The following is a 27,864-nucleotide window of genomic DNA, read 5'->3' as shown; positions in this document are numbered from 1 at the left end:
CACCTCCAGCAGCATGATCCGCCACATGGCATCAAAGCACCGTAATAGGTGGGACGAACGTCTGGGTCCACAATCTGTCTGCGGGTCACACCACTGCCTCCTCTTCCCCTGTGTTAAGTGCTGGCAAATCCCCTTTTGAAGGCGCAGGCCCAGATGCCTCCCGTCCTGCACCTGGACCTTTGCAAGCATCATGAGCGACCACATCCACCTTTGTGTCCCAGCGCAGCGTACAAATGTCCTTACCCCAGGCAATTGAACACAAGCGCAAATACCCAGACACCCACCCACAGGCCATAGCACTAAATGCCCAGCTTTCCAAATTACTGGCCCTAAAAATGTTGCCATTTAGGCTTGTGGACACTGAGGCCTTCCTCAGCCTGATGTCGGCAGTCGTCCCCTGTTACGTAGTCCCCAGCCGCAACTATTTTTCAAGGTGTGCTATGCCCACCTTACACCAGCATGTGTCCCGTAACATCACCCATGCCCTGACCAACGCAGTAACTGGGAAGGTCCACTTACCACTGACACATGGAACAGGGCTTTCGGTCAGGGACGCTACATTTCCCTGACGGCACCCTGGGTGAACGTTGTGGAGGCTGGGAGCGAGTCGTACCCTGTGATTTGCTTATAGTTTTTAATGCTTCCTCACTACCCTCCTGTTTTAGTGATGTAAATGCTTTCTTTTTGTCATCTATTGCTTTCTTTACATTTCTATTTGTCCACATAGTTTTTTTTTCTTGTTCCTTAACTTTTTATTCCCATAAGGTATGTACAGTGGGATGCGAAAGTTTGGGCAACCTTGTTAATCGTCATGATTTTCCTGTATAAATCGTTGGTTGTTACGATAAAAAATGTCAGTTAAATATATCATATAGGAGACACACAGTGATATTTGAGAAGTGAAATGAAGTTTATTGGATTTACAGAAAGTGTGCTATAATTGTTTAAACAAAATTAGGCAGGTGCATAAATTTAGGCACTGTTGTCATTTTATTGATTCCAAAACCTTTAGAACCAATTATTGGAACTCAAATTGGCTTGGTAAGCTCAGTGACCCCTGACCTACATCCACAGGTGAATCCAATTGAGAGTATTTAAGGGTGTCAATTGTAAGTTTCCCTACTCTTTTTTTAATTTTCTCTGAAGAGTAGCAACATGGGGGTCTCAAAACAACTCTCAAATGACCTGAAGACAAAGATTGTTCACCATCATGGTTTAGGGGAAGGATACAGAAAGAGATTTCAGCTGTCTGTTTCCACAGTTAAGAACATATTGAGGAAATGGAAGACCACAGGCTCAGTTCAAGTTAAGGCTCGAAGTGGCAGACCAAGAAAAATATTGGTTAGACAGAAGTGACGAATGGTGAGAACAGTCAGTCAACCCACAGACCAGCACCAAAGACCTACAACATCATCTTGCTGCAGATGGAGTCACTGTGCATTGTTCAACCATTCGGCACACTTTACACAAGGAGATGCTGTATGCGAGAGTGATGCAGATGATAGATTTTCTCTGCCCACAGCATAAAAAGTGCCGCTTGAGGTGGGCTAAAGCATATTTGGACAAGCCAGCTTCATTTTTGAATAAGGTGCTGTGGACTGATGAAACTAAAATTTACTTATTTGCCCATAACAAGGGGCGTTATGCATGGAGGAAAAAGAACTCAGTATTCCAAAAAACACCTGCTACCTACAGTAAAATATGGTGGTGGTTCCATCATGCTGTGGGGCTATGTGGCCAGTGCAGGGACTGGGAATCTTGTCAGTATCAGCAGATTCTGGAGACTAATGTCCAGGAAGTGACAAAGCTGAAGCTGCGCCGGGGCTGGATCTTTCAACAAGACAACGACCCTAAACACTGCTCAAAATCCACTAAGGGATTTATGCAGAGGAACAAGTACAACGTTCTGGAATGGCCATTTCAGTCCCCAGACCTGAATATAATTGAAATCTGTGGTGTGACTTAAAGAGAGCTGTCCATGCTTGGAAGTATGGATGAGCGAACCCGAACTGTATAGTTCGGGTTCGTACCGAATTTTTGGGTGTCTGTGACACGAACCCGAACATTTTCGTAAAAGTCCGGGTTCGGTGTTCGTCGCTTTCTTGGCCATTTTGAAAGGCTGCAAAGCAGCCTATCAACAAGCGTCATACTACTTGCCCCAAGAGGCCGTCACAGCCATGCCTACTATTGGCATGGCTGTGATTGGCCAGTGCAGCATGTGACCCAGCCTCTATTTAAGCTGGAGTCACGTAGCGCCGCACGTCACTCTGCTCTGATCAGTGTAGGGAGAGGTTGCAGCTGCGACTGTTAGGGCGAGATTAGGCAGTGATTAACTCCTCAAAAACTGCTCACTGTTTTTAGGCTGCCCAAAGCGTTTTTCAGTCACTTTTTTCTGGGGTGATCGGCGGCCATTTTGTGTCTTGTGGTGCGCCAGCACAAGCTGCCACCAAGTCCATTTAACCATCAATAGTGTGGTTATTTTTTGCTATATCCTACATCAGGGGCTTGGCTGTGCTTGCTATTTTATTAAGGGGTGAAATACAATTGGCAAAATAGCAGTACCCTAAATCTGGTGTTTCAGCTGTGGCCAGCCAATTGTAATACTGTCTGCTGTCTCGCAAAGGATATATTTTTGTTCTGGGTTGAAATACAATTCCCAACTTAGCAATTCCTTAAATCAGTGGTTTCTGCTGTATCAGGCCTACTTTAAACCTATCCATAAAAGGGTATATTAGATTGAAGGTGCGGATAGGGTCAATCTCAATAACTTCACACACTACCGTGCATTTCCAAGTCTAATTCTGTCCGTAACCGTATACCTGTCATCCAGTGCCTAAATACTAGGCCTACAATTTATATAAAGCTAAATCTGTCGTTACTGCTGTGCCTGTGTTAGTGTAATACGGTACCTAAATAGATAGCCAGAAAGTGTTAGGTGTCTGTAAAAAAAAAAAAAAAGGCCTGAATTTGAATTCAATACATTGGGTCAAATAATATTTTTGTTAATGTGGTAAACGGTAACATTGAGGAAAACATCTAGTAAGGGACGCTCAACGCCATCTGTGGCAAGGTCCACCTAACCACAGATACAGTACAGACCAAAAGTTTGGACACACCTTCTCATTCATAGAGTTTTCTTTATTTTCATGACTATGAAAATTGTAGATTCACACTGAAGACATCAAAACTATGAATTAACACATGTGGAATTATATACATAACAAAAAAGTGTGAAACAACTGAAAATATGTCATATTCTAGGTTCTTCAAAGTAGCCACCTTTTGCTTTGATTACTGCTTTGCACACTCTTGGCATTCTCTTGATGACCTTCAAGAGGTAGTCACCTGAAATGGTTTTCACTTCACAGGTGTGCCCTGTCAGGTTTAATAAGTGGGATTTCTTGCCTTATAAATGGGGTTGGGACCATCAGTTGCGTTGTGGAGAAGTCAGGTGGATACACAGCTGATAGTCCTACTGAATAGACTGTTAGAATTTGTATTATGGCAAGAAAAAAGCAGCTAAGTAAAGGAAAACAATGGCCATCATTACTTTAAGAAATGAAGGTCAGTCAGTCCGAAAAATTGGGAAAATGTTGAAAGTGTCCCCAAGTGCAGTCACAAAAACCATCAAGCGCTACAAAGAAACTGGCTCACATGCGGACCGCCCCAGGAAAGGAAGACCAAGAGTCACCTCTGCTGCGGAGGATAAGTTCATCCGAGTCACCAGCCTCAGAAATCACAGGTTAACAGCAGCTCAGATTAGAGACCAGGTCAATGCCACACAGAGTTCTAGCAGCAGACACATCTCTAGAACAACTGTTAAGAGGAGACTGTGTGAATCAGGCCTTCATGGTAGAATATCTGCTAGGAAACCACTGCTAAGGACAGGCAACAAGCAGAAGAGACTTGTTTGGGCTAAAGAACACAAGGAATGGACATTAGACCAGTGGAAATCTGTGCTTTGGTCTGAGTCCAAATTTGCGATCTTTGGTTCCAACCACCGTGTCTTTGTGCGACGCAGAAAAGGTGAACGGATGGACTCTACATGCCTGGTTCCCACCGTGAAGCATGGAGGAGGAGGTGTGATGGTGTGGGGGTGCTTTGCTGGTGACATTGTTGGGGATTTATTCAAAATTGAAGGCATACTGAACCAGCATGGCTACCACAGCATCTTGCAGCGGCATGCTATTTCATCCGGTTTGCGTTTAGTTGGACCATTTATTTTTCAACAGGACAATGACCCCAAACACACCTCCAGGCTGTGTAAGGGCTATTTGACCATTAAGGAGAGTGATGGGGTGCTGCGCCAGATGACCTGGCCTCCAGTCACCGGACCTGAACCCAATCGAGATGGTTTGGGGTGAGCTGGACCGCAGAGTGAAGGCAAAAGGGCCAACAAGTGCTAAGCATCTCTGGGAACTCCTTCAAGACTGTTGGAAGACCATTTCAGGTGACTACCTCTTGAAGCTCATTAAAGGAATGCCAAGAGTGTGCAAAGCAGTAATCAAAGCAAAAGGTGGCTACTTTTAAGAACCTAGAATATGACATATTTTCAGTTTCACACTTTTTTTTTGTTATGTATATAATTCTACATGTGTTAATTCATAGTTTTGATGCCTTCAGTGTGAATCTACAATTTTCATAGTCATGAAAATAAAGAAAACTCTATGAATGAGAAGGTGTCCAAACTTTTGGTCTGTACTGTACGTGGACCAGTAAGCACGGCCAGGGACGCTATATCTCCTTAACTGCACACTGGGTAAATGTAGTGGCGGCTGGGCCCCAGGCGGAGAGGTGTTTGGCGCACGTCCTTCCGCCGCCAAGGATCGCAGGGCAACATTCTTTGCCTCCTCCTCCTACTCGGCTTCCTCCTTCTCTTCTTCCACCTGCTCATCCAGTCAGCCACACACCTTCACCACCAACTTCAGCACAGCCCGGGGTAAACGTCAGCAGGCCATTCTGAAACTTATATGTTTGGGGGACAGGCCCCACACCGCACAGGTGTTGTGGGGGGGTATAGAACAACAGACCGACGAGTGGTTGCTGCCGGTGAGCCTCAAGCCCGGCCTGGTGTGCGATAATGGGCGAAATCTCGTTGCAGCTCTAAGACTAGCCGGTTTGACACACATCCCTTGCCTGGCGCATGTGCTGAATTTGGTGGTGCAGAAGTTCATTCACAACTACCCCGACATGTAGTTCACATCCTTCCGCTGCTCGCCTGTCTGCGCTACAGCGTAACTTCGGCCTTCCCGCTCACCGCCTCATATGCGACGTACCCACCAGGTGGAACTCCACCTTGCACATGCTGGACAGACTGTGCGAGCAGCAGCAGGCCATAGTGGAGTTTCAGCTGCAGCACACATGGGTCAGTCGCACTGCGGAACAGCACCACTTCACCACCAATGACTGGGCCTCCATGTGAAACCTGTGTGCCCTGTTGCACTGTTTCGAGTACTCCACCAACATGGCCAGTGGCGATGACGCCATTATCAGCATTACAATACCACTTCTATGTCTCCTTGAGAAAACACTTAGGGCGATGATGGAAGAGGAGGTGGCCCAGGAGGAGGAGGAGGAAGAGGGGTCATTTTTAGCACTTTCAGGCCTGTCTCTTCGAAGTGACTCAGAGGGAGGTTTTTTTGCAACAGCAGAGGCCAGGTACAAATGTGGCCAGCCAGGGCCCACTACTGGAGGATGAGGAGGAGGAGGAGGAGGTGAAGGATGAGAATGAAGCATGTTCACAGCGGGGTGGCACCCAACGCAGCTCGGGCCCATCACTGGTGCGTGGCTGGGGGGAAACGCAGGACGATGACTATACGCCTCCCACAGAGGACAGCTTGTCCTTACCTCTGGGCAGCCTGGCACACATGAGCGACTACATGCTGCAGTTCCTGCGCAACGACAGCAGAGTTGCCCACATTTTAGCATGTGCGGACTACTGGGTTGCCACCCTGCTGGATCCCCGGTACAAAGACAATGTGCCCACCTTACTTCCTGCACTGGAGCGTGATACGAAGATGCACGAGAACAAGCGCACATTGGTAGACGCGCTACTGAGAGCATTCCCAAATGTCACAGGGGAACAAGTGGAAGCCCAAGGCGAAGGCAGAGGAGGAGCAAGAGGTCGCCAACGCAGCTGTGTCATGGCCAGCTCCTCTGAGGGCAGGGTTAGCATGGCAGAGATGTGGAAAAGTTTTGTCAACACGCCACAGCTAACTGCACCACCACCTGATACAGAACGTGTTAGCAGGAGGCAACATTTCACTAACATGGTGGAACAGTACGTGTGCACACCCCTCCACGTACTGACTGATGGTTCGGCCCCATTCAACTTCTGGGTCTCCAAATTCTCCACGTGGCCAGAGCTAGCCTTTTATGCCTTGGAGGTGCTGGCCTGCCCGGCAGCCAGCGTTTTGTCTGAACGTGTATTCAGCACGGCAGGGGGCGTCATTACAGACAAACGCAGCCACTTGTCTACAGCCAATGTGGACAAGCTGATGTTCATAAAAATGAACCAGGCATGGATCCCACAGGACCTGTCCATCCCTTGTGCAGATTAGACATTAACTACCTCCTCTTAACCATATATTATTGTACTCCATGGCACTTCCTCATTCAATCCTATTTTTATTTTCCTTTTACCATTATATTGCGGGGAAACCCAAAGTTGAATGAACCTCTCCTCTGTCTGGGTGCCGGGGCCTAAAAATATCTGACAGTGGCCTGTTCCAGTGTTGGGTGACGTGAAGCCTGATTCTCTGCTATGACATGAAGACTGATTCTCTGCTGACATGAAGCCTGAATCTCTGTTATGGGACCTCTCTCCTCTGTCTGGGTGCCGGGGCCTAAATATATGACAATGGACTGTTCCAGTTTTGGGTGACGTGAAGCATGATTCTCTATGACATGAAGCCTGAATCTCTGTTATGGGACCTCTGTCTGGTTGCCGGGGCCTAAATATATGACAATGGACTGTTCCAGTTTTGGGTGACGTGAAGCATGATTCTCTGCTGACATGAAGCCTGAATCTCTGTTATGGGACCTCTGTCCTCTGTCTGGGTGCCGGGGCCTAAATATAGTACAATGGACTGTTCCAGTGTTGGGTGACGTGAAGCCTGATTCTCTGCTATGACATGAAGACTGATTCTCTGCTGACATGAAGCCAGATTCTCTGCTGACATGAAGCCAGATTCTCTGCTATGGGACCTCTCTCCAATTGATATTGGTTAATTTTTATTTTATTTTTTATTAATTTCTCTATCCACATTTGTTTGCAGGGGATTTAACTACATTTTGCTGCCTTTTGCAGCCCTCTAGCCCTTTCCTGGGCTGTTTTACAGTCTTTTTAGTGCCGAAAAGTTTGGGTCCCCATTGACTTCAATGGGGTTCGGGTTCGGGACGAAGTTCGGATCCCGAACTCGAACATTTCCGGGAAGTTCGGCCGAACTTCTCGAACCCGAACATCCAGGTGTTCGCTCAACTCTACTCGGAAGCCATCAAACCTAAGTGAACTAAAGATGTTTTGTAAAGAGGAATAGGGATGAGCGAACTCGAACTGTATAGTTCGGGTTCGTACCGAATTTTGGGGTGTCCGTGACACGGACCCGAACCCGGACATTTTCGTAAAAGTCCGGGTTCGGGTTCGGTGTTCGTCGCTTTCTTCGCGCTTTTGTGACGCTTTCTTGGCGCTTTTTGAAAGGCTGCAAAGCAGCCAATCAACAAGCGTCATACTACTTGCCCCAAGAGGCCATCACAGCCATGCCTACTATTGGCATGGCTGTGATTGGCCAGAGCACCATGTGACCCAGCCTCTATTTAAGCTGGAGTCACATAGCGCCGCCCGTCACTCTGCTCTGATTAGCGTAGGGAGAGGTTGCGGCTGCGACAGTAGGGCGAGATTAGGCAGATTAACTCCTCCAAAGGACTTGATTAACTGATCGATCTGCAGCTGTGGATCATTGAGCTGCTGATCCTCAATTGCTCACTGTTTTTAGGCTGCACAGACCGTTTGTCAGTCTCATTTTTCTGGGGTGATCGGCGGCCATTTTGTGTCTTGTGGTGCGCCAGCACAAGCTGCGACCAAGTGCATTTAACCCTCAATGGTGTGGTTGTTTTTTGGCTAAAGCCTACATCAGGGTGAAGCTGTCACACCAAGTGCATTTAACCAGCAATAGTCTGTTCATTTTTTGGCCATATACAAAATCAGGGGCAAGCTGCGCCTGTCACCAAGTGCATTTAACCCTCAATGGTGTGGTTGTTTTTTGGCTAAAGCCTACATCAGGGTGAAGCTGTCACACCAAGTGCATTTAACCAGCAATAGTCTGTTCATTTTTTGGCCATATACAAAATCAGGGGCAAGCTGCGCCTGTCACCAAGTGCATTTAACCCTCAATGGTGTGGTTGTTTTTTGGCTAAAGCCTACATCAGGGTGAAGCTGTCACACCAAGTGCATTTAACCAGCAATAGTCTGTTCATTTTTTGGCCATATACAAAATCAGGGGCAAGCTGCGCCTGTCACCAAGTGCATTTAACCCTCAATGGTGTGGTTGTTTTTTGGCTAAAGCCTACATCAGGGTGAAGCTGTCACACCAAGTGCATTTAACCAGCAATAGTCTGTTCATTTTTTGGCCATATCCCAGTCTAATTCTGTCACTAAATCCATACCGGTCACCCAGCGCCTAAATACTAGGCCTCAAATTTATATCCAGCTAAATCTGTCCCTAGTGCTGTAGCTGGGCGAGTTATTTAGTGTCCGTTCAAGCACATTTCTTGTTCTGGGTTGAAATACAATTCCCAATTTAGCAATTTCATAATTTAGTGGTTCCTGCTATATCAGAGCTCTTTGAAATCTATCCCAAAAAGGGTATATAATATTGAAGGTGCACATAGGGTCATTCAGAGTAACTTCACACACACCCGCTACTGTGTATTTCCAAGTCTAATTCTGTCACTAAATCCATACCGGTGACCCAGCGCCTAAATACTAGGCCTCAAATTTAATTCCCTCTAAATCTCTCGTTACCCACCGCTGTACTGTTGTTGCTGGGCAAGATATTTAGTGTCCGTCAAAGCACATTTTTTGTTCTGGGTTGAAGTACAATTCCCAATTTAGCAATTTCATAATTTAGTGGTTTCTGCTATATCAGAGCTATTTGAAATCTATCCCAAAAAGGGTATATAATATTGAAGGTGCACATAGGGTCATTCAGAATAACTTCACACACACCCGCTACTGTGTATTTCCAAGTCTAATTCTGTCACTAAATCCATACCGGTGACCCAGCGCCTAAATACTAGGCCTCAAATTTAAATCCCTCTAAATCTCTCGTTACCGTTGTCCTGTTGTAGCTGGGAAAGTTATTTAGTGCCCGTCAAAGCACATTTTTTGTTCTGGGTTGAAGTACAATTCCCAATTTAGCAATTTCATAATTTAGTGGTTCCTGCTATATCAGAGCTATTTGAAATCTATCCCAAAAAGGGTATATAATATTGAAGGTGCACATAGGGTCATTCAGAATAACTTCACACACACCCGCTACTGTGTATTTCCAAGTCTAATTCTGTCACTAAATCCATACCGGTGACCCAGCGCCTAAATACTAGGCCTCAAATTTAATTCCCTCTAAATCTCTCGTTACCCACCGCTGTACTGTTGTTGCTGGGCAAGATATTTAGTGTCCGTCAAAGCACATTTTTTGTTCTGGGTTGAAGTACAATTCCCAATTTAGCAATTTCATAATTTAGTGGTTTCTGCTATATCAGAGCTATTTGAAATCTATCCCTAAAAGGGTATATAATATTGAAGGTGCACATAGGGTCATTCAGAATAACTTCACACACACCCGCTACTGTGTATTTCCAAGTCTAATTCTGTCACTAAACCCATACCTGTCACCCAGCGCCTAAATACTAGGCCTCAAATTTAAATCCCTCTAAATCTCTCGTTACCGTTGTCCTGTTGTAGCTGGGAAAGTTATTTAGTGCCCGTCAAAGCACATTTTTGTTCTGGGTTGAAGTACAATTCCCAATTTAGCAATTTCATAATTTAGTGGTTCCTGCTATATCAGAGCTATTTGAAATCTATCCCAAAAAGGGTATATAATATTGAAGGTGCACATAGGGTCATTCAGAATAACTTCACACACACCGCTACTGTGTATTTCCAAGTCTAATTCTGTCACTAAATCCATACCGGTGACCCAGCGCCTAAATACTAGGCCTCAAATTTAATTCCCTCTAAATCTCTCGTTACCCACCGCTGTACTGTTGTTGCTGGGCAAGATATTTAGTGTCCGTCAAAGCACATTTTTTGTTCTGGGTTGAAGTACAATTCCCAATTTAGCAATTTCATAATTTAGTGGTTTCTGCTATATCAGAGCTATTTGAAATCTATCCCTAAAAGGGTATATAATATTGAAGGTGCACATAGGGTCATTCAGAATAACTTCACACACACCCGCTACTGTGTATTTCCAAGTCTAATTCTGTCACTAAACCCATACCTGTCACCCAGCGCCTAAATACTAGGCCTCAAATTTAAATCCCTCTAAATCTCTCGTTACCGTTGTCCTGTTGTAGCTGGGAAAGTTATTTAGTGCCCGTCAAAGCACATTTTTTGTTCTGGGTTGAAGTACAATTCCCAATTTAGCAATTTCATAATTTAGTGGTTCCTGCTATATCAGAGCTATTTGAAATCTATCCCAAAAAGGGTATATAATATTGAAGGTGCACATTGGGTCATTCAGAATAACTTCACACACACGCTTCTGTGCATTTCCAAGTCTAATTCTGTCACTAAATCCATACCGGTGACCCAGCGCCTAAATACTAGGCCTCAAATTTAATTCCCTCTAAATCTCTCGTTACCCACCGCTGTACTGTTGTTGCTGGGCAAGATATTTAGTGTCCGTCAAAGCACATTTTTTGTTCTGGGTTGAAGTACAATTCCCAATTTAGCAATTTCATAATTTAGTGGTTTCTGCTATATCAGAGCTATTTGAAATCTATCCCTAAAAGGGTATATAATATTGAAGGTGCACATAGGGTCATTCAGAATAACTTCACACACACCCGCTACTGTGTATTTCCAAGTCTAATTCTGTCACTAAATCCATACCGGTGACCCAGCGCCTAAATACTAGGCCTCAAATTTAATTCCCTCTAAATCTCTCGTTACCCACCGCTGTACTGTTGTTGCTGGGCAAGATATTTAGTGTCCGTCAAAGCACATTTTTTGTTCTGGGTTGAAGTACAATTCCCAATTTAGCAATTTCATAATTTAGTGGTTTCTGCTATATCAGAGCTATTTGAAATCTATCCCTAAAAGGGTATATAATATTCAAGGTGCACATTGGGTCATTCAGAATAACTTCACACACACACGCTTCTGTGCATTTCCAAGTCTAATTCTGTCACTAAATCCATACCGGTCACCCAGCGCCTAAATACTAGGCCTCAAATTTATATCCCGCTGAATTTGAATACAATACATTGGGCCAAATAATATATTTGTTGTTGTGGTGAACCATAACAATGAGAAAAACATCTAGTAAGGGACGCGGACGTGGACATGGTCGTGGTGGTGTTAGTGGACCCTCTGGTGCTGGGAGAGGACGTGGCCGTTCTGCCACATCCACACGTCCTAGTGTACCAACTACCTCAGGTCCCAGTAGCCGCCAGAATTTACAGCGATATATGGTGGGGCCCAATGCCGTTCTAAGGATGGTAAGGCCTGAGCAGGTACAGGCATTAGTCAATTGGGTGGCCGACAGTGGATCCAGCACGTTCACATTATCTCCCACCCAGTCTTCTGCAGAAAGCGCACAGATGGCGCCTGAAAACCAACCCCATCAGTCTGTCACATCACCCCCATGCATACCAGGGAAACTGTCTCAGCCTCAAGTTATGCAGCAGTCTCTTATGCTGTTTGAAGACTCCGCTGGCAGGGTTTCCCAAGGGCATCCACCTAGCCCTTCCCCAGCGGTGAAAGACATAGAATGCACTGACGCACAACCACTTATGTTTCCTGATGATGAGGACATGGGAATACCACCTCAGCATGTCTCTGATGATGACGAAACACAGGTGCCAACTGCTGCGTCTTTCTGCAGTGTGCAGACTGAACAGGAGGTCAGGGATCAAGACTGGGTGGAAGACGATGCAGGGGACGATGAGGTCCTAGACCCCACATGGAATGAAGGTCGTGCCACTGACTTTCACAGTTCGGAGGAAGAGGCAGTGGTGAGACCGAGCCAACAGCGTAGCAAAAGAGGGAGCAGTGGGCAAAAGCAGAACACCCGCCGCCAAGAGACTCCGCCTGCTACTGACCGCCGCCATCTGGGACCGAGCACCCCAAAGGCAGCTTCAAGGAGTTCCCTGGCATGGCACTTCTTCAAACAATGTGCTGACGACAAGACCCGAGTGGTTTGCACGCTGTGCCATCAGAGCCTGAAGCGAGGCATTAACGTTCTGAACCTGAGCACAACCTGCATGACCAGGCACCTGCATGCAAAGCATGAACTGCAGTGGAGTAAACACCTTAAAACCAAGGAAGTCACTCAGGCTCCCCCTGCTACCTCTTCTGCTGCTGCCGCCTCGGCCTATTCTGCTGCTGCCGCCTCGGCCTCTTCCTCCGCCTCTGGAGGAACGTTGGCACCTGCCGCCCAGCAAACAGGGGATGTACCACCAACACCACCACCACCACCACCTCCGTCACCAAGCGTCTCAACCATGTCACACGCCAGCGTTCAGCTCTCCATCTCACAAACATTTGATAGAAAGCGTAAATTCCCACCTAGCCACCCTCGATCCCTGGCCCTGAATGCCAGCATTTCTAAACTACTGGCCTATGAAATGCTGTCATTTAGGCTGGTGGACACAGACAGCTTCAAACAGCTCATGTCGCTTGCTGTCCCACAGTATGTTGTTCCCAGCCGGCACTACTTCTCCAAGAGAGCCGTGCCTTCCCTGCACAACCAAGTATCCCATAAAATCAAGTGTGCACTGCGCAACGCCATCTGTAGCAAGGTCCACCTAACCACAGATACGTGGACCAGTAAGCACGGCCAGGGACGCTATATCTCCCTAACTGCACACTGGGTAAATGTAGTGGCAGCTGGGCCCCAGGCGGAGAGCTGTTTGGCGCACGTCCTTCCGCCGCCAAGGATCGCAGGGCAACATTCTTTGCCTCCTGTTGCCACCTCCTCCTTCTCGGCTTCCTCCTCCTCTTCTTCCACCTGCTCATCCAGTCAGCCACACACCTTCACCACCAACTTCAGCACAGCCCGGGGTAAACGTCAGCAGGCCATTCTGAAACTCATATGTTTGGGGGACAGGCCCCACACCGCACAGGAGTTGTGGCGGGGTATAGAACAACAGACCGACGAGTGGTTGCTGCCGGTGAGCCTCAAGCCCGGCCTGGTGGTGTGTGATAATGGGCGAAATCTCGTTGCAGCTCTGGGACTAGCCAATTTGACGCACATCCCTTGCTTGGCGCATGTGCTGAATTTGGTGGTGCAGAAGTTCATTCACAACTACCCCGACATGTCAGAGCTGCTGCATAAAGTGCGGGCCGTCTGTTCGCGCTTCCGGCGTTCACATCCTGCTGCTGCTCGCCTGTCTGCGCTACAGCGTAACTTCGGCCTTCCCGCTCACCGCCTCATATGCGACGTGCCCACCAGGTGGAACTCCACCTTGCACATGCTGGACAGACTGTGCGAGCAGCAGCAGGCCATAGTGGAGTTTCAGCTGCAGCACGCACGGGTCAGTCGCACTACAGAACAGCACCACTTCACCACCAATGACTGGGCCTCCATGCGAGACCTGTGTGCCCTGTTGCGCTGTTTCGAGTACTCCACCAACATGGCCAGTGGCGATGACACCGTTATCAGCGTTACAATACCACTTCTATGTCTCCTTGAGAAAACACTTAGGGCGATGATGGAAGAGGAGGTGGCCCAGGAGGAGGAGGAGGAGGAGGAGGAGGAAGAGGGGTCATTTTTAGCACTTTCAGGCCAGTCTCTTCGAAGTGACTCAGAGGGAGGTTTTTGGCAACAGCAGAGGCCAGGTACAAATGTGGCCAGCCAGGGCCCACTACTGGAGGACGAGGAGGACGAGGATGAGGAGGAGGTGGAGGAGGATGAGGATGAAGCATGGTCACAGCGGGGTGGCACCCAACGCAGCTCGGGTCCATCACTGGTGCGTGGCTGGGGGGAAAGGCAGGACGATGACGATACGCCTCCCACAGAGGACAGCTTGTCCTTATCCCTGGGCAGCCTGGCACACATGAGCGACTACATGCTGCAGTGCCTGCGCAACGACAGCAGAGTTGCCCACATTTTAACCTGTGCGGACTACTGGGTTGCCACCCTGCTGGATCCACGCTACAAAGACAATGTGCCCACCTTACTTCCTGCACTGGAGCGTGATAGGAAGATGCGCGAGTACAAGCGCACGTTGGTAGACACGCTACTGAGAGCATTCCCAAATGTCACAGGGGAACAAGTGGAAGCCCAAGGCCAAGGCAGAGGAGGAGCAAGAGGTCGCCAAGGCAGCTGTGTCACGGCCAGCTCCTCTGAGGGCAGGGTTAGCATGGCAGAGATGTGGAAAACTTTTGTCAACACGCCACAGCTAACTGCACCACCACCTGATACGCAACGTGTTAGCAGGAGGCAACATTTCACTAACATGGTGGAACAGTACGTGTGCACACCCCTCCACGTACTGACTGATGGTTCGGCCCCATTCAACTTCTGGGTCTCTAAATTGTCCACGTGGCCAGAGCTAGCCTTTTATGCCTTGGAGGTGCTGGCCTGCCCGGCAGGCCAGCGTTTTGTCTGAACGTGTATTCAGCACGGCAGGGGGCGTCATTACAGACAAACGCAGCCGCCTGTCTACAGCCAATGTGGACAAGCTGACGTTCATAAAAATGAACCAGGCATGGATCCCACAGGACCTGTCCGTCCCTTGTCCAGATTAGACATTAACTACCTCCCCATAACCATATATTATTGGACTCCAGGGCACTTCCTCATTCAATCCTATTTTTATTTTCATTTTACCATTATATTGCGAGGCTACCCAAAGTTGAATGAACCTCTCCTCTGCCTGTGTGCTAGGCCTAAATATATGCCAATGGACTGTTGCAGTGGTGGGTGACGTGAAGCCTCATTCTCTGCTATGACATGCAGACTGATTCTCTGCTGACATGAAGCCAGATCCTCTGTTACGGGAGCTCTCTCCTCTGCCTGGGTGCTGGGCCTAAATTTATGACAATTGACTGTTGCAGTGGTGGGTGACGTGAAGCCTGATTCTCTGCTATGATATGAAGACTGATTCTCTGCTGACATGAAGCCAGATTGTCTGTTACGGGACCTTTCTCCTCTGCCTGGGTTCTGGGCCTAAATTTATGAAAATTGACTGTTGCAGTGGTGGGTGACGTGAAGCCTGATTCTCTGCTATGATATGAAGACTGATTCTCTGCTGACATGAAGCCAGATTGTCTGTTACGGGACCTTTCTCCTCTGCCTGGGTTCTGGGCCTAAATTTATGAAAATTGACTCTTACAGTGGTGGGTGACGTGAAGCCTGATTCTCTGCTATGATATGAAGACTGATTCTCTGCTGACATGAAGCCAGATTGTCTGTTACGGGACCTCTCTCCTCTGCCTGGGTGCTGGGCCTAAATTTATGACAATGGACTGTTGCAGTGGTGGCTGACGTGAAGCCTGATTCTCTGCTATGACATGCAGACTGATTCTCTGCTGTCATGAAGCCAGATTGTCTGTTACGGGACCTCTCTGCTCTGCCTGTGTGCTAGGCCTAAATATATGCCAATGGACTGTTGCAGTGGTGGCTGACGTGAAGCCTCATTCTCTGCTATGACATGCAGACTAATTCTCTGCTGACATGAAGCCAGATTGTCTGTTACGGGACCTCTCTCCTCTGCCTGGGTGCTGGGCCTAAATTTATGACAATGGACTGTTGCAGTGGTGGCTGACGTGAAGCCTGATTCTCTGCTATGACATGCAGACTAATTCTCTGCTGACATGAAGCCAGATTGTCTGTTACGGGACCTCTCTGCTCTGCCTGGGTGCTAGGCCTAAATATATGCCAATGGACTGTTGCAGTGGTGGCTGACGTGAAGCCTCATTCTCTGCTATGACATGCAGACTAATTCTCTGCTGTCATGAAGCCAGATTGTCTGTTACGGGACCTCTCTGCTCTGCCTGTGTGCTAGGCCTAAATATATGCCAATGGACTGTTGCAGTGGTGGGTGACGTGAAGCCTCATTCTCTGCTATGACATGCAGACTGATTCTCTGCTGACATGAAGCCAGATTGTCTGTTACGGGACCTCTCTGCTCTGCCTGTGTGCTAGGCCTAAATATATGCCAATGGACTGTTGCAGTGGTGGGTGACGTGAAGCCTCATTCTCTGCTATGACATGCAGACTGATTCTCTGCTGACATGAAGCCAGATTGTCTGTTACGGGACCTCTCTGCTCTGCCTGTGTGCTAGGCCTAAATATATGCCAATGGACTGTTGCAGTGGTGGCTGACGTGAAGCCTCATTCTCTGCTATGACATGCAGACTAATTCTCTGCTGTACATGAAGCCAGATTGTCTGTTACGGGACCTCTCTGCTCTGCCTGTGTGCTAGGCCTAAATATATGCCAATGGACTGTTGCAGTGGTGGGTGACGTGAAGCCTCATTCTCTGCTATGACATGCAGACTGATTCTCTGCTGACATGAAGCCAGATTGTCTGTTACGGGACCTCTCTGCTCTGCCTGTGTGCTAGGCCTAAATATATGCCAATGGACTGTTGCAGTGGTGGGTGACGTGAAGCCTCATTCTCTGCTATGACATGCAGACTGATTCTCTGCTGACATGAAGCCAGATCCTCTGTTACGGGAGCTCTCTCCTCTGCCTGGGTGCTGGGCCTAAATTTATGACAATTGACTGTTGCAGTGGTGGGTGACGTGAAGCCTGATTCTCTGCTATGATATGAAGACTGATTCTCTGCTGACATGAAGCCAGATTGTCTGTTACGGGACCTTTCTCCTCTGCCTGGGTTCTGGGCCTAAATTTATGAAAATTGACTCTTACAGTGGTGGGTGACGTGAAGCCTGATTCTCTGCTATGATATGAAGACTGATTCTCTGCTGACATGAAGCCAGATTCTCTGTTACGGGACCTCTCTCCTCTGCCTGGGTGCTGGGTAGTGTTGAGCGCGAATATTCGAAAAGCAAATTTTTTTCGCGAATATCGCAACTTCGCGATTTCGCGAATATTTCGAATATAGTGCTATATATTCGTAAAAACGAATATTCGTTTTTTGTTTCCCCCCCCCCCCCCACAAAATTACAGTACACATATAATTGATTGTTTCCCAAAGGTCCAACAGCTCAGATCTTACTCACATTGCCTAGAAAGTGATTGAGGCGCGAATCTTCGTAAGGCGATTTTATTAGCGCACATGCGAATATCGGCACGTCCCAGAACAGAGGCAAAGGGCTTTGCATTCATACATTAGTGAATTGAGTTGCGAATCTTCGTAAGGCGATTTTATTAGCGCACATGCGAATATCTACACTTGTCCCAGAACAGAGGCAAAGGGCTTTGCATTCATACATTAGTGATTGAATTGAGCTGCGAATCTTCGTAAGGCGATTTTATTAACGCAAATGCAAATATCTACACTTGTCCCCAGAACAGAGAGGCAAAGGCCTGTGCATTCATATAGTATAGCACCATATTCGCGAATACGTAGAACTTCGTAAAATTCGATTTACGAATATTCGTATTTTTTATTTTACTTTCCACCTTACAGATTACATTGATCTGTACTCTGTCAACTACTGTCATCACCCCCCACTGTATCTCGATTGATTCCCAAAAGTCTCACATTCCCTAGAAAGTGATTGAGGTGCGAATCTTCGTAAGGCGATTTTATTAGCGCACATGCGAATATCTACACTTGTCCCAGAACAGAGGCAAAGGGCATTGCATTCATACATTAGTGATTGAATTGAGTTGCGAATCTTCGTAAGGCGATTTCATTAGCGCACATGTGAATTTTGCATAGCATATGTATTATGCGATAATTCGAATTATCGCATATGCGAAATAATAACGAATTTGAATAATCGCGAATATTTTACGAATATTCTTTCGAATATTCACAAAATTTCGCGAATTCGAATATGGGACATGCCGCTCAACACTAGTGCTGGGCCTAAATTTATGACAATGGACTGTTGCAGTGGTGGGTGACGTGAAGCCTGATTCTCTGCTATGACATGCAGACTGATTCTCTGCTGACATGAAGACAGATTCTCTGTTACGGGACCTCTCTCCTCTGCCTGGGTGCCGGGGCCTAAATATCTGAGAATGGACTGTTCCAGTGGTGGCTGACGTGAAGCCTCATTCTCTGCTATGACATGCAGACTAATTCTCTGCTGACATGAAGACAGATTCTCTGTTACGGGACCTCCCTCCTCTGCCTGGGTGCCGGGGCCTAAATATCTGAGAATGGACTGTTCCAGTGGTGGCTGACGTGAAGCCTCATTCTCTGCTATGACATGCAGACTAATTCTCTGCTGACATGAAGACAGATTCTCTGTTACGGGACCTCCCTCCTCTGCCTGGGTGCTGGGCCTAAATATATGCCAATGGACTGTTGCAGTGGTGGCTGACGTGAAGCCTCATTCTCTGCTATGACATGCAGACTAATTCTCTGCTGACATGAAGACAGATTCTCTGTTACGGGACCTCCCTCCTCTGCCTGGGTGCTGGGCCTAAATATATGCCAATGGACTGTTGCAGTGGTGGCTGACGTGAAGCCTCATTCTCTGCTATGACATGCAGACTGATTCTCTGCTGACATGAAGCCAGATTCTCTGTTACGGGACCTCTCTCCTCTGCCTGTGTGTGTGCTGGGCCTAAATATATGCCAATGGACTGTTGCAGTGGTGGCTGACGTGAAGCCTCATTCTCTGCTATGACATGCAGACTGATTCTCTGCTGACATGAAGCCAGATTCTCTGTTACGGGACCTCTCTCCTCTGCCTGTGTGTGTGCTGGGCCTAAATATATGCCAATGGACTGTTGCAGTGGTGGCTGACGTGAAGCCTCATTCTCTGCTATGACATGCAGACTAATTCTCTGCTGACATGAAGACAGATTCTCTGTTACGGGACCTCCCTCCTCTGCCTGGGTGCTGGGCCTAAATATATGCCAATGGACTGTTGCAGTGGTGGCTGACGTGAAGCCTCATTCTCTGCTATGACATGCAGACTGATTCTCTGCTGACATGAAGCCAGATTCTCTGTTACGGGACCTCTCTCCTCTGCCTGTGTGTGTGCTGGGCCTAAATATATGCCAATGGACTGTTGCAGTGGTGGCTGACGTGAAGCCTCATTCTCTGCTATGACATGCAGACTGATTCTCTGCTGACATGAAGCCAGATTCTCTGTTACGGGACCTCTCTCCTCTGCCTGTGTGTGTGCTGGGCCTAAATATATGCCAATGGACTGTTGCAGTGGTGGCTGACGTGAAGCCTGATTCTCTGCTATGACATGCAGACTAATTCTCTGCTGACATGAAGACAGATTCTCTGTTACGGGACCTCCCTCCTCTGCCTGGGTGCTGGGCCTAAATATATGCCAATGGACTGTTGCAGTGGTGGCTGACGTGAAGCCTCATTCTCTGCTATGACATGCAGACTAATTCTCTGCTGACATGAAGACAGATTCTCTGTTACGGGACCTCTCTCCTCTGCCTGGGTGCCGGGGCCTAAATATCTGAGAATGGACTGTTCCAGTGGTGGGTGACGGGAAGCCAGATTCTCTGCTATGGAACCTCTCTCCAATTGATTTTGGTTAATTTTTATTTATTTAATTTTTATTTTAATTCATTTCCCTATCCACATTTGTTTGCAGGGGATTTACCTACATGTTGCTGCCTTTTGCAGCCCTCTAGCTCTTTCCTGGGCTGTTTTACAGCCTTTTTAGTGCCGAAAAGTTCGGGTCCCCATTGACTTCAATGGGGTTCGGGTTCGGGACGAAGTTCGGATCGGGTTCGGATCCCGAACCCGAACATTTCCGGGATGTTCGGCCGAACTTCTCGAACCCGAACATCCAGGTGTTCGCTCAACTCTAAAGAGGAATGTTCCAAAATACCTTCAACCAGAATCCAGACTCTCATTGGACCTACAGGAAGCGTTTAGAGGCTGTAATTTCTGCAAAAGGAGAATCTACTAAATATTGATTTCATTTCTTTTTTTGTGGTGCCCAAATTTATGCACCTGACTAATTTTGTTTAAACAATTATAGCACACTTTCTGCAAATCCAATAAACTTCATTTCACTTCTCAAATATCACTGTGTGTGTCTCCTATATGATATATTTAACTGACATTTTTTATCGTAACAACCAACGATTTATACAGGAAAATCATGACGATTAACAAGGTTGCCCAAACTTTCGCATCCCACTGTACCTCTCACAATTAGATTTTAGGATGCTTTTAAAAATATCCCGTTTTGTGGCTGTGTTTTTATTTTTGAGGACTTTGTCCCAGTTAGTTAGGCCTATGGCCTCTCTTAGTTGGCTAAATTTAGCTTTTTTGAAGTTTGGTATTTTTGTTACTCTATGAAGAAACACTCTTTTGAATGACAGTTGGAAGGTTATTACTTTATGGGCACTATATCCCAGGTACCAGAGGATCCTCAAGTGGGCCCAGGCTCTGATACTATAGTGGGCCCCAAAGATACAGGATTAAAAACTCATTTGGGCCTGTCTTCAGAGTCAATAACTTATCACTAGGGTCTTTCTGTGATTCAAATACTATTATTGATTTGGTGTTTGGATCTCCAGAATAATTTCCTTTGGTTTGCCCGAGAAACCCTATTCCGACACGGCATACACTACTCACAGGCCAAAAAGATCCTGTATTAGGTATGATCTCCTTCATATATTCAGTTTGGAAAACCCCTTTAACCACTTCAACCCCGCTAGCTGAAACCCCCTTCATGACCAGAGCACTTTTTACACTTTCAGAGCACTACACTACTTTCACCGTTTATCGCTCGGTCATGCAACTTACCACCCAAATGAATTTTACCTCCTTTTCTTCTCACTAATAGAGCTTTAATTTGGTGGTATTTTATTGCTGCTGACATTTTTACTTTTTTTGTTATTAATCAAAATTTAACGATTTTTTTGCAAAAAAATGACATTTTTCACTTTCAGCTGTAAAATTTTGCAAAAAAAACGACATCCATATCTAAATTTTTCGCCAAATTTATTGTTCTACATGTCTTTGATTAAAAAAAATGTTTGGGCAAAAAAAAAAAATGGTTTGGGTAAAAGTTATAGCGTTTACACACTATGGTACAAAAATGTGAATTTCCGCTTTTTTAAACTGCTCTGACTTTCTGAGCACCCGTCATGATTCCTGAGGTTCTACAATGCCCAAACAGTAGAAAAACCCCACAAATGACCCTATGGCTACTTTCACACTAGCGTTCGGGGCTCCGCTTGTGAGTTCCGTTTGAAGGCTCTCACAAGCGGCCCCGAACGGATCCGTACAGCCCCAATGCATTCTGAGTGGATGCGGATCCGCTCAGAATGCATCAGTTTGGCACCGTTTGGCCTCCGCTCCGCTCAGCAGGCGGACACCTGAACGCTGCTTGCAGCGTTTTCGTGTCCGCCTGGCCGTGCGGAGCCAAACGGATCCGTCCAGACTTACAATGCAAGTCAATGGGGACGGATCCGTTTGACGTTGACACAATATGGTGCAATTTCAAACGGATCCGTCCCCCATTGACTTTCAATGCAAAGTCAGGAGTCCCCATCAGATCGGAGTTTTCTCCGATCCGATGGTATATTTTAACTTGAAGCGTCCCCATCACCATGGGAACGCCTCTATGTTAGAATATACCATCGGATTTGAGTTACATCGTAAACCTCAGATCCGACAGTATATTCTAACACAGAGGCGTTCCCATGGTGATGGGGACGCTTCATGTTAGAATATACTGAGAACTGTGTACATGACTGCCCCCTGCTGCCTGGCAGATGCTGCCAGGCAGCAGGGGGCAGACCCCCCCCCCTCCTCCTGTAATTAACTTATTGGTGGCCAGTGCGGGCCCCCCTCCCTCCCCAGTATTAAATATTACCAGTGCGGCGGCCTCCCCCTCCCTCCCCAGTATTAAATATGACCAGTGCGGCGGCCTCCCCCTCCCTCCCCAGTATTAAATATGACCAGTGCGGCCCCCTCCCTCTATATTTATTGGTGGCCGGGCCAGTGCGGATTCCAAGTATTGTGAGCAGTGCGGCCTCCCCTCTCCCCCCCTAATTAAAATCACCCCCCCCCCCATCATTGGTGGCAGCGGAGAGTACCGATCGGAGTCCCAGTTTAAATCGCTGGGGCTCCGATCGGTTACCATGGCAACCAAGACGCTATTGCAGTCTTGGCTGCCATGGTTACTTGGCAATAACTACAAGCATTATACTTACCTGAAGAGCTGCGATGTCTGACCGGCCGGGCGCTCCTCCTACTGGTAAGTGACAGGTCTTTAGCAATGCGCCGCACAGACCTTTCACTTACCAGTAGGAGGAGCTCCCGGCCGGTCAGACATCGCAGCTCTTCAGGTAAGTATAATGCTTGTATTTATTGCCAAGTAACCATGGCAGCCAAGACTGCAATAGCGTCTTGGTTGCCATGGTAACCGATCGGAGCCCCAGCGATTTAAACTGGGACTCCGATCGGTACTCTCCGCTGCCACCAATGATGGGGGGGGGGGGGGTGATTTTAATTAGGGGGGGAGAGGGGAGGCCGCACTGCTCACAATACTTGGAATCCGCACTGGCCCGGCCACCAATAAATATAGAGGGAGGGGGCCGCACTGGTCATATTTAATACTGGGGAGGGAGGGAGGGAGGGGGAGGCCGCCGCACTGGTCATATTTAATACTGGGGAGGGAGGGGGAGGCCGCCGCACTGGTCATATTTAATACTGGGGAGGGAGGGTGGGCCGCACTGGCCACCAATAAGTTAAATACAGGAGGGGAGGGGGGGGGTCTGCCCCCTGCTGCCTGGCAGCATCTGCCAGGCAGCCGGGGGCAGTCGTGTACACAGTTCTCAGTATATTCTAACATGAAGCGTCCCCATCACCATGGGAACGCTTCTGTGTTTAGAATATACTGTCGGATCTGAGTTTTCCGAAGTGAAAAATCAGATCTGAAATAAACAGTTATGCAAACGGATCCGTTCTGAACGGATGCAAGCGTTTGCATTATAGGAGCGGATCCGTCTGTGCAGACACCAGACGGATCCGCTCCTAACGCAAGTGTGAAAGTAGCCTATTTCGGAAAGTAGACACCCTAAGGTATTCGCTGATGGGCATAGTGAGTTCATAGAACTTTTTATTTTTTGTCACAAGTTAGCGGAAAATGATGATTATTTTTATTTTTTCTTACAAAGTCTCATATTCCACTAACTTGCGACAAAAAATAACAAATTCTAGGAACTCACCATGCCCCTCACAGAATACCTTGGGGTGTCTTCTTTCCAAAATGGGGTCACTTGTGGCGTAGTTATACTGCCCTGGCAATTTAGGGGCCCAAATGTGTGAGAAGAACTTTGCAATCAAAATGTGTAAAAAAAAAATGGCCTGCAAAATCCGAAAGGTGCTCTTTGGAATATGTGCCCCTTTGCCCACCTTGGCTGCAAAAAAGTGTGACACATCTGGTATCGCCGTACTCAGGAGAAAATGGGGAATGTGTTTTTGGGTGTCATTTTACATATACCCATGCTGGGTGAGAAAAATATCTTGGTCAAATGCCAACTTTGTATAAAAAAAATGGGAAAAGTTGTCTTTTGCCAAGATATTTCTCTCACCCAGCATGGTTATATGTAAAATGACACCCCAAAACACATTCCCCAACTTCTCCTGAGTACGGCGATACCACATGCGTGACACTTTTTTGCAGCCAAGGTGGGCAAAGGGGCACCTATTCCAAAGTGCACCTTTCGGATTTCGCTGGTCATTTTTTACACATTTTGATTGCAAAGTTCTTCTCACACATTTGGGCCCCTAAATTGCCAGGGCAGTATAACTACGCCACAAGTGACCCCATTTTGGAAAGAAGACACCCCAAGGTATTCCGTGAGGGGCATGCCGAGTTCCTAGATTTATTTTTTGTCACAAGTTAGCGGAAAATGATTTATTTAATTTTTTTTATTTTTTTTCTTACAAAGTCTAATATTCCACTAACTTGCGACAAAAAATAAAAAATTCTAGGAACTCGCCACTCGACTTCTTCTCACGCTTTAGGGCCCCTAAAAAGCCAGGGCAGTATAAATACCCCACATGTGACCCCACTTTGGAAAGACACCCCAAGGTATTCAATGAGGGGCATGGCGAGTTCATAGAAATGTATTTTTTTGGCATAAGTTAGCGGAAATTGATATTTTTTTTTTTTGTTTTTTTTTCTCACAAAGTCTCACTTTCCGCTAACTTAGGACAATAATTTAAATCTTTCATGGACTCAATATGCCCCTCAGCGAATACCTTGGGGTGTCTTCTTTCCAAAATGGGGTCAGTTGTGGGGTGTTTGTACTGCCCTGGCATTTGAGGGTCTCCGCAATCATTACATGTATGATTACTGCAGAGAACAAAACTATTATACAGAGCCAATTGAATTAAATATACAGACACCTTCTTATACCAGCGTCTGGTTCTGCGGGACACTAAATATGGAGCCAACATCTGGTCATTGAAGTCCACCCCTCCCATGTGAAGGTTATAGTCGTGGACTGAGAGGGGCTTTTCAATGACACGGGTTGCTCGCTCAATTTGGATTGTCGTGTCTGCGTGAATGGAGGAGAGCATGTAAACGTCACGCTTGTCTCTCCATTTCACCGCGAGCAGTTCTTCATTACACAGTGCGGCCCTCTGCCCCCTTGCAAGACGGGTGGTAACGAGCCGTTGGGGGAAGCCCGTGCAACTAGTTCGCGCGGTACCACAGGCGCCAATCCGTTCTAGAAACAAATGCCTAAAGAGGGCCACACTTGTGTAAAAATCGTCCACATAAAGATGGTACCCCTTGCCGAATAAGGGTGACACCAAGTCCCAAACTGTCTTCCCACTGCTCCCCAGGTAGTCAGGGCAACCGACCGGCTCCAGGGTCTGATCTTTTCCCTCATAGATCTGAAATTTGTGGGTATAGCCTGTGGCCCTTTCACAGAGCTTATACAATTTGACCCCATATCGGGCGCGCTTGCTTGGGATGTATTGTTTGAAGCCAAGGCGCCCGGTAAAATGTATCAGGGACTCGTCTACGCAGATGTTTTGCTCAGGGGAATGCAAATCTGCAAATTTCAGGTTGAAATGGTCTATGAGGGGCCGAATTTTGTGGAGCCGGTCAAAAGCAGGGTGGCCTCTGGGACGGGAGGTGCTGTTATCACTAAAGTGCAGGAAACGCAGGATGGTCTAAAATAGTGTCCTGGACATAGCAGCAGAGAACATGGGCATGTGATGAATTGGGTTCGTGGACCAATATGACCGCAATTCATGCTTTTTAGTTAGACCCATGTTGAGGAGGAGGCCCAGAAAAGTTTTAATTTCGGAAACTTGGACTGGTTTCCACCGGAAAGACTGGGGATAAGAGCTTCCCGGGTTGGCGGATATAAATTGTGTGGCATACCGATTTGTTTCGGCCACGACTAAGTCCAAGAGCTCCGCAGTCAAGAACAGCTCAAAAAATCCCAGGGCCGAACCGATCTGAGCTGTCTCAACCCGAACTCCAGACTGGGCAGTGAAAGGGAAAACTACAGGTTGGCTGAAGTTGGGGACTGCCAATCAGGGTTTGCCAGCACCTCAGGGATTCTAGGGGCTCTACGGGCACATCTTTGCGGTGGCTGCGACGGGGTCACTACTGCTCGTGCCACCGTACCAGCTTCAACTGCCCTTCTGGTGCTCGCCACTTCACCAGGTTGTACGGCAGTGCTGGTACTAGGTCCAGGAAGGGCTGGGCTGCTGGTGTATGCCTCACCACGTAATCCGACAGCACCAGCCCCACTCTGCTGCTCTTGAAGCGGATCCTGCGCAACCTGCGGTCTAGAGACACGGGGCCGGGTACGCCTGGTGCTATCAGGGACCTCAGCCTCCTCGTCCAAACTTTGGGTCAGAGAGCCACTGCTTTCTACAGGTTCGTATTCTGACCCGCTAGATTCGTCAGATGAGGGTTCCCATTCCTCATCTGACTGGGTCAGAAGCCTGTAGGCCTCTTCAGAAGAATACCACCTGTTAGACATTTGGGAAACTAAATTTAGGGGTATTCCCTGAGACTACCCAAGAAAAAAATAGCAAGCCTGTCTTACAAAGGGGAGGCTAGCGAAGTACCGGAGGCCGCTGCGGTTGATAAAAAATATCAAAACTGATTTTTTTTATCGCCGCAGTGCGTGTAAAGTGAATGTGCAGTGATCAAAAAATAATCTTTTTGTCACTGCGGTGGGGCGGGCGTGGGCAAACGCACGTGTGGGCGACCGATCAGGCCTGATCGGGCAAACACTGCGTTTTGGGTGGAGGGCGAACTAAAGTGACACTAATACAATTATAGATCTGACCGTGATCAGTTTTGATCACTTTCAGATACTATAAAAGTACAAATGCTGATTAGCGATACGCTAATCAGCGAATAACGGACTGCGGTGCGGTGGGCTGGGCGCTAACTGATCGCTAAACTACCTAACCAAGGGGCCTAAACTATACCTAAAACCTAACGGTCAATACCAGTGAAAAAAAGTGACAGTTTGCACTGATCACTTTTTTCCTTTTCACTAGTGATTGACAGGGGCAAGAAGGGGTGATCAAAGGGTTAATTGGGTGCTGGGAGGTGATCTGGGGGCTAAGTGTGGTGTTGGTGGGTACTCACAGTGATGTGTGCTCCTCTGCTGGAACCAACCGACCAAAAGAAGGAGCAGTGGAGCACAGCAGCCATATAACCCCATCATATTTACTAATATGATGGGTTATCTGGCTGCTGATTCGTTTTTTTGAAAATCATCAACCTGCCAGCCAATGATCGTGGCTGGCAGGTTGATGACGAACTTGTTCTTTGAATTTTGCCGGCCCGCGATGCGCATGCGCGGGCCGGCTTCCCCGGAAATCTTGCGTCTCGCGAGAGGACGCACCGGCGCATCCACCCAGAAGAGCACGACCGCCGAGAAGACGCAATCCTGCGTACGGCGGTCGTGAGCAGGTTAAGGGATTTTCTCATGATGTAGGCTAATCTAAGCATTGTGGATCAAGCCTCAGAAACCAAAGCAATAATAGACTTCAATAGCTGTAATAGATAAGAGAAGCTGCTGCCCTGCAGAAGATTGGTTCCCGCTGAGTGATTAGATAGATTCCCTAAAGTGAAGGAGAGCACACGGGGCAAGCATGGCCACCCTCCATTCACTTCCATGGGACTTCTGAAAATAGCCGAAAAGTAGCATGAACAGATGGCTGTGCGTGTGCTATCTGCATTCAGTTCTATAGGAGTTCCAGTAATAGCCAAGCACATTCACTCAGCTATTTTCAGAACTCCCACAGAAGTGAATTGAGAACATTCCCCTTTGTAGAGTTAGGTGTGGGTCTCAGAGGTGGATCCCCATCCTAGCGATATGACACCAATGTCTCAGATGACACAACCTCTTTCAAAGAAATATGTCAGCAGTTATGACCAAGCTAAACAACCAACAGCACTGAATAGGGGCGGGTATTTATTTTGGTTTTACACAAAAGCATTTTACAGAAAACCAAATCTTTTAAATTTTTTGGACGATTGTCTTAGTTAGGGTCTCATTTTTTGAG

This window comes from Bufo gargarizans, chromosome 2 (assembly GCF_014858855.1).
Source record: "Bufo gargarizans isolate SCDJY-AF-19 chromosome 2, ASM1485885v1, whole genome shotgun sequence".
Classification (NCBI taxonomy): domain Eukaryota; kingdom Metazoa; phylum Chordata; class Amphibia; order Anura; family Bufonidae; genus Bufo; species Bufo gargarizans.
The sequence above is the reverse complement of the archived record's forward strand: the minus strand, read 5'-3'. Positions refer to the sequence as shown.